At 41.0% G+C, this 8,515-nt stretch overlaps 1 pseudogene; it reads left to right on the forward strand.

Moving 5' to 3' along the window:
* The first annotated feature begins 981 nt into the window (after positions 1-981).
* LOC105542035 lies at positions 982-2,012 on the forward strand (annotated as a pseudogene).
* The last annotated feature ends 6,503 nt before the right edge of the window (positions 2,013-8,515 follow it).

Genomic DNA, 8,515 nt, shown 5'->3' on the forward strand with positions numbered 1-8,515 from the left:
CGCATGTTCTCACTCATAAGTGGGAGTTGAACAATGAGAACACATGGACACAGGGAGGGGAACATCACACACCAGGGCCTGTCGGGGGGTAGGGAGCTAGGGGAGGGATAGCACTAGGAGAAATACCTAATGCAGGTGACGGGTTGATGGGTGCAGCAAACAAACATGGCATGTGTATACCTATGTAACAAAACTGCACGTTCTGCACATGTACCCTGGAACTTAAAGTAAAAAAAAAAAAGACAGAATTACCATTCAACCCAGCAATCTCATCCCTGGGTATATACCCAAAGGAATATAAATTGTTCTACCAAAAATGCACATGCATGTGCAGGTTCATTGCAGCACTATTCACAATGGCAGAGACATGGAATCAACCTAGACGCCCCTCAACGGTGGACTGGATAAAGAAAATGTGGTACATATACACCATGAAATACTATACAGCTGTAAAAAAGTAAAATCATGTTCTTTGCAGCAACATGGATGGAGCTGGAGGCCATTATCCTAAGCAAACTAATGTAGGAACAGAGAACCAAATACCACGTGTTCTCACTTATAAGTGGGAGCTAAACATTCAGTATACAGGGAGGCAGAGTGGAACAAAAGACACTGAGGCCTACTTGAGAGTGGAGGTTGGGGGAGAGTGAGGATGGAAAAACTGCCTCTTGGGTAATGTGTTCATACCTGGGTAACGAAATCATTTGTACACAAAACCCCCGCAACATGCAATTTACCCATGTAACAATCCTGCACATGTACCCACTGAACCTAAAATAAAAGTTAACAATAAAAGGAAAAAGTTTATTAAGTAAAAAAATTAGAATAAGCTAAGGTTAATTTACTACTGAAGGAAGAGACTTCACTTCACGGCAGGTGCGGCCTGACTGTGAGCCGGCTGGGCAGCCTCAGCTGAGAGTGGACTGGTGGCCGTGGCCCTCCTTAGGAGACCACCAGATCACCTCTTACTGTGGCCTCACCATGGTGACCTATGGGCAGACCTGCTTGTGGCCAGTGTGTATTTCTTCATCATATGTTAACCTTGGCAAAGCTGCCAGAGATATTTTTAACAAAGGATTTGGTTTGGGGTTGGTAAAATTGGATATGAGAACAAAGTCATGAAGTGCTGTGGGATTCTCAACATCTGGTTCATTTAATACAGACACTGGAAAAGCTTTTGGGGTCTTGGAGACCAAATATAAACGGTGTGAGTATGGTGTGACTTTCCCAGAAAAATGAGACGCTGATAATACTCTGGGAACAGAAATCACAATTGGACCAGGTTTGTCAAGGTTTGAAACTAATATTTGATACCACCTTCTTTACAATCACAGGAAACAAAAGTGGTAAAATCAAGTCCTCTTGCAAGAGGGAATGCAGAAACCTTGCTTGTGATGTTAATTTTGATTTTGCTGGACCTGCAATCTGTGCTTCAGCCGTCTTTGATTACGAGGGCTGGCTTGCTGGGTACCAGATGACCACTGACAGTGCCAAGTCAAAGCTGACAAGGAATAACTCTGCAGTGGGCTACTGGATGGGGGACTTCGAGCTTCACACTAATAATACTGGGACAGAATTTGGACGCTCAGTTTATCAGAAGGTATGTGACAATCTTGACACTTCAGTAAACTTTGCTTGGACATCAAGTACCAACTGTACTCATTTTGTCATTGACGCTAAATATCGGTTGCATTTCACTGCTTCTGTTTTTGCAAAAGTCAACAATTCTAGTTTAATCGGAGTGGAAAGAAAGAGACTTCTTTTACACGCAGACTCTGAGGCCTGCTGTGAAGCTTGCACTTTCTGCTCTGCTAGCTAAAAAGCACATTAATACAAGAGGCCAAACACCTGGGTTTGTCCTGGAGTTGGAGACTTAATCCAGTTGAAAGAAATGGCAATGGATATCAGAAGATTTGGCTTTAATACATTTTCATTATGACCAGCAGACTCTCCCCATAAAGAAGGTGATCAAAACAAAGGATCTAAACAAGAGCTATATTTTAAATATTTAAACAGCTACTCATTAGCTGGTTTCTAGTTGAATTGGTTATGTATCTAGTTACCAATATGCTGTAACCATGCAGCCACCTATATATTATTTAAGTATATTTAACTGTTAAATGCACTACCCACCAATCATGAAATAAACCTTTATGAAAACCATAGAAAAAAAATTTTAAATGAATTTAGTGTAGCTTCAGTATTACAGTGTGTATAAAGTCTACAGTAATGTACAGTAATGTCTTAGCTTTTCACATTCACTCACCACTCACTGACTCACCCAGAGCAACTTCCAGTCCTGCAAACCCCGTTCATGGTAAGAGCCCTATTGAGGTGTACCATAAATATTTTATACTGTATTTTGATGGTACCTTTTCTATGTTTAGATACATTTAGATACACAAATATGTGCCATTTTGTTACAATTGCCTACAGTAACATGCAGTCCAGGTTTGTCGCCCAGGAGCAATTGGCTATACCACACAGCCCAGGTGTGGAGTAGGCTATCCCATCTAGGTTTGTGTAAATACAATCTATGACCTTTGCACAAAACAACGTTGCTTAGGGTTACATTTATCAGAACATATCCCTGTAATTCAGTGAGACCTGGCTGTGTTAAAAGATGTACAGCAGTGGCTCATGCTTGTAATCCCAGTGCTTTGGGAGGCCAAGACAGGAGGCTTGCTTGAGGCCAGGAGTTTGAGACCAGCCTGGGCAGCATAGTGGGACTCCCCAGTCCTTAAAGAAATAAAAAATTGGCTGGGTGTGGTGGTGCTTGCCTATAGTCCTACCTATTCAGGAGGCTGAGGCTGGAGACTCGCTTGAGCTCAGGAGTTCAAGATGGCAATAAGCTGTGATTGTGCCACAGCACTCCAGCCTGGGCAACAGAGCAAGACCCTGCAAGGAATTGGCTCACGGCTGGGCAATTCCAAAATTCATAAGGCAGGCTGCCAGGAAGGGCAGGCTGGGACTCTCTAGCAGAAGCCAAAGCTGCTGAAGCTGCTGTCTATAGGTAGAAATTCATGTTTATCAGGGAAGCCTTAATACCACTCTTAAGACCTTTCAACTGATATTGAACCAATTTCACCCTTAGATTATCTAGGATACTTTCCCTTCCTTAAAATCAACTGGTTACGGACTTCAATGAAATCTACAAAATACCTTCAATAAATAGATTAGTGTTGGATTGAGTAACAGGGGACTATTGCCTAGTAAAGTTGACACATCAAAAAACCATCCCAGGTATCTTCCACAAAATCATGGCCAGATAACAATAGTACCAGAGCAAGACTTTTCCCTTTTCTTCCAATTCCGCATCTCTTGAGGCTGGAGGGCAGCAGCACTTCCCCACTGCTGGTTTGTGAGAGCTGTATGTAGAGGAGAACAAAAATTAGCCGGGTGTGGTGACAGACAACTCACCAATCCCAGTTACTCAGGAGGCTGAGATAGGAGAATCGCTTGATTCTCCGCCCGGGAGGTGGAGGCTGCAGTGAGCAGAGATCGTGGACTACACTCCAGCCTGGGTGACAAAGTGAGACTCTGTCTCAAAATAAAAAAAAACAAAAAACCAAAACCAAAAATGAATTGGTTATAAGACTAACATTTTAATTGAGATTGGATTAAACTTTTTCAGATAGTCAAATGAGACTGTTAGAGTAGCTTGAATTTATTAGAAGAGCTAACTGATTTGTCTGATAAGTTGTCCAAGGGTATGGAGGCTCTGGTTGGAGAATAAAGCTCTTTCCTGATTGTAATATATGAATTCTGTTCATTCAATAAGTTGGTCACACGTATAAAGTAGATGATTGCTAAATAAAACATTAGTTATTACATTCAAGGCTTATCTCTTTACCTCCACATCTATTCTCTTTGTCCTCTCTCATTTGTTGTTTTTGATGGCTACTCTCTGCTTTCACCGAGAATAGAAGAATGAGAAAACCAGCTTAGATTGCGTATGTGAAATATTAGGAAGTGAGATTGTGTTTTCCTTCTCTGATGACTTTACAAATAGAATGATTAAAAAGTGTTTTTCTCTAATAATCTGTGTACACGGAAACTTAGGATTGACCAAACGATCTTATTTGTTCTTGGCATATGTATAATTTTATGTTTTTTTAAAACACTTTTTTTTTTCTACTCATGATCTTTTCCTCTGTTTCTTCTTCCTTATGACACCACTTTGACAACTGATGTCTTACTACACAGTGCTCTCATTATCTCATTATAGGATTTAACTGCCCTCTTTTGGTCAATGCCAGTAATTGCACTATTAATGACAGTTGCTAAAGCAGTCAGTCCAGGGACTTTTCAGAGGGTGCTGAGATTACGGATTCTCTTCCAGGATTCTTTCTTTGTTTGTTTAGTAGCCAATCAAGGGTAAAGTCTCTTCTATTCAATCACTAGAGGAAAAAACATTTTCTTACTACCTTGATTCTAGAAAAATTTGTGCATTCTTTTTATAATACTCAGACATAAATAGTTCATTAGTGGCCATTCAATTATTTCCTTTGTTATTGTACATTTCCAAGATAGATTATTTGATTCACAAAAATGCCTGTGCAATGCATTCAGGTTATTGCCAGCTATGGACACTACTAGAATGACAGTGAGTAAGAAAGAAAAAAGAAATGATACCTTTCAGTAAGAAGGAAAATGGAACTATCAATAATAGAAGGCTAATTAGTAAAGAAAGAGACAAGAGAAGATAAGACTGAGAAACACTTCAGATTCTTAATAAAAAGAAGGCACTCAATTATAGGAAAGTAAACTTTCTGAAAAGTAGGAGAGAAGTAGGATCGTGGTAATTTTGCTACTATTTTGAAATGGTCCATGATCATGAATATAAAATTTCAGTATATGGCGCAGACTCATCACAGAATCACACAGTGCTAAGTTCCTAGGCCTTGTCTGTCATCAAACAATAATATATAATTTAACTTCTCTCACCTCATCTTGACAGATAAATACCATGCTATCCATTTTTCTGTTTAAGTGCCTTCTGTGTTGGGCTATCTTTCTTCAGAATTCTGTAGGACTCATTAGGCTACAAATCAAGAGGTTCTTCACCATTGATGGTTTGGATCTATAAGAAGGACACTTTCATATTGTTCAACCTAAATATTTATTGTCCTGTCATGAAATAGCAATGATATATTTAGAAAGTCGGCTAGTTTTTCTGTCCACTGCCTCCCTCCCATCTTCGTCTCTGATACTAAGTTTTACTAAAACTTACTTTTATTTAGAATGTAATTCTTCTGAATCACTTTCAGATTCTGTGCTTTTATACACGGTTGTGTGGTCTGTGACATCACAGGACATTTTCTAAAAGGATGCCTTGCTGTTGTCTCTGGGGCTGTTTTGCAAACTGTTGAAAACCATTCTGCAGCTCTTCATGCTCAAAATGGTTTGATCTTACAAGAACTTATCGCTGAAAGATTTCAAGCAACAACTAGAATTACAGATTCCTTTTTCAACTGCTTATTAAATGGTTTGTTGATTGGAACACTGAGAGATGGTGGTTGTTCAATGGGAATGTCAATGGAAAAACAACTAAGATTATGCATGAAGAGGGAAAGGCAAGTAAATCATGACCACGGCCTACCTGACAGCAACTGCGCAAAATGCTGTGGCAGACTGTTTCCAAAGATGCATATCACTGCATGTCTTCCAACAGACATACCCTTTAAAAACAACTTTATCGCCAGGTGCGGTGACTCGTGCCTGTAATCTTAGCACTTTGGGAGGCTGAGGCGGGTGGATCATCTGAGGCCAGGAGTTCAAGACCAGCCTGGCCAACATGGTGAAACCCCGTCTCTACCAAAAATACAAAACTTAGCCAGGCGAGGTGGCTCATGCCTGTAATCCCAGCTACTCAGGAGGCCGAAACAGGAGAATCACTGGTGAAAGTGCGAAACTCCATCTCAAAAACAAACAAACAAACAAAACAAAAAACTTGATTGAGATGTAACTTATGTACCATAAACTACACCTGTTTGACATGCATATTTTAATGCACCACAGGAATTTTTGCCATGTGTCCTTGACACTGCTTCTCCAAGAATTCCAGTCTATTTTTACTATTCTTGAATCCAGTCCAGCCCTGTGACTCACTTGACCAACAGAGTGGTGTGGAGCTGGTGTTGTGTGTCTTGTAGAGCTAGGTTATAGAAGCCTTGCAACTTCCACCGTCTCTTGACACATTTGCACTTGGGATGCCTGACCTGCCTTGTAACAAGTGTTACTGGAGTACTTGCCGGAGAGACTAGGTAGAGAGGACCTAAGTCTATTTGGAGGCTGAGAGAGGTCAAGTTGTCCCAGTATCCTAGTCAAATCTTCAGGTAATTCCAGCTCTAGGTATTCTCTAACTGCTTGGGGTACCCCATGGGAGACCTCTCACCTTACCCCAGTCAACCATAGAACCATGAGAACTAAGAAAATGATAATTGCTTTAAACTGCTAAGTTTTGGAGTGGTTGGCACGCAACAATTTATCACCAAAACAGAGACTGGTACTAATGAAAGGCTGATGATTTCACAAAAATCTAAGATATATGGTATTGGTTTGGGGACCAGGTGATGAGAAGAATCTGGAAGGGCCTCTAAGAAATTCTTTGTAAAGGCTGGAAGGACAAGGAATACATTTTTTATTGGGAGCTAGAAAAAAGGTCGCTTGTGTAATGTAGTGGCAGAAAGTTTAGCAATGCTTCAGCCTGTGATAAGGTGACTAAGGAAGTATCCACCTAGGATGTTGAATGTACCAGCTGGTTTCTTTCAGCTGCATGTGATAAGGTAAAGTTGGAGATGAACTAAAGAAGTAACTGCTCAGTTTTCAACTAGAATCTAGAGAAAACACATTTCTTAGCCAGATTTTTTAGGATTGAAAAGAAAACTGTTTCTCATCTCCATTCTCTTCCAGTAAAAGATGATTAAAGTAATAAACGACAACAGAGCAAAAGAGCAAATTCAGGGCACTGCCACTAAAATGGCCTCAGGGTCAAGATTTCAAGATTACAGCTGTAGACCTTTGTTTAGACCTCAGAAAGATTTAAGATAATGCCTCCTGAACCCTCTCAGCTAGGCAAAAAGTCTACTAAAAAATCCCAAGGACGTGTTTCTTAGACCTTTTCTGTTAGAGTAGAGGCTTCTAAAAAACTTAAGAGCCCTGCTTTTCTTCTCAGTGCAAGGTAGAGAGGAACCTGTCTTAGAGTGATTTATCAGTGTGGCTTTTGTTTACTGGAATGGGTTATAAGTTGATAGAAAAGAAGTCCATACAGTTTTTATTTTATTTTATTTATTTATTTATTTATTTGTTTATTTATTTATTTTAGACGGAGGCTTGCTCTTTTGCCCAGGCTGGAGTGCAGTGGCGCGATCTCGGCTCACTGTAAGCTCGGGTTCACGCCATTCTCCTGCCTCAGCCTCCCTAGTAGCTGGGACCATAGGCGCCTGCCACCACGCCCGGCTAATTTTTTGTATTTTTAGTAGAGACGGGGTTTCACTGTGGTCTCGATCTCCTGACATCGTGATCCACCCGCCTCGGCCTCCCAAAGTGCTGGGATTATAGGCGTGAGCCACCAGGCCCGGCCAGTCCATACAGTTTTTAAAAGAATTCTGCTACTGAAAGGGAGAGACCGTTGAAAATAAAAAGAGGCCTCTGAGTCTTCAAACTTTTATAGTCAGGAAGCAGTTTGATACTGACCTGCAAATATGGGCAATGTCTTATAGAAAAGAAAAGATAACTTAAAAGGAAGAGCTTAGAACCCAGAAAGTAGAGGGAAGCGGAACGGGGAAGCACTTCGATGAGTGCAGGACTGGGCCCTCATTGAGGAATGGCGATGTGTTCCCAGCCAGAATTGCTATGACAAGTGACTGCTGTGTGCTTCCTGTTCTCTCAATTTTTTTCAATAGGAATATTTATGCCCTTATCCTTTCTTTGTCTCACCATCTTTTTTGGGTTTGTGTGCATGGCAGATATCTTTTTTTTTTTTTGAGATGGAGTCTTGCTCTATTGCCCAAGCTGGAGTGTAGTGGTGCACTCTTGGATTACTGCAACTTCTGCCTCCCGGGTTCAAGCAATTCTCTCTGCCTCAGCCTCCCAAGTAACTGGGATTACAGGTGCCCACCACCATGCCCGGCTAATTTTTGGATTTTTAGTAGAGATGGGGTTTCACCATGTTGGCCAGGCTGGTCTTGAACTCCTGACCTCAGGTGATCCACTTGCCTTGGCTTCCCAAAGTGTTGGGATTACAGGCATGAGCCACCATGCCTGGCTGATATCTTGTTTCTTAAGTTCAAATGTCTTCAGGTTGAGATATCTTGTCTGCTGTGCTCAAGGAGTAGTACCTAAGGAACTTCACCCAAAGGACTCCATTCACATCTGATTTAGATGATGAAATCTTAGACTTAAGAAGACGAGGCTTTTGAGGAACAGGCTAAGTGCATTTTGTATGTGGGAGAGAGATGAAATTTGTGGCCTAATGGCAGCTCATAACAATTTGTGTTTCCAAAGGTGGCCA

This window comes from Mandrillus leucophaeus, unplaced genomic scaffold (genome assembly GCF_000951045.1).
Source record: "Mandrillus leucophaeus isolate KB7577 unplaced genomic scaffold, Mleu.le_1.0 Scaffold249, whole genome shotgun sequence".
NCBI lineage: Eukaryota > Metazoa > Chordata > Mammalia > Primates > Cercopithecidae > Mandrillus > Mandrillus leucophaeus.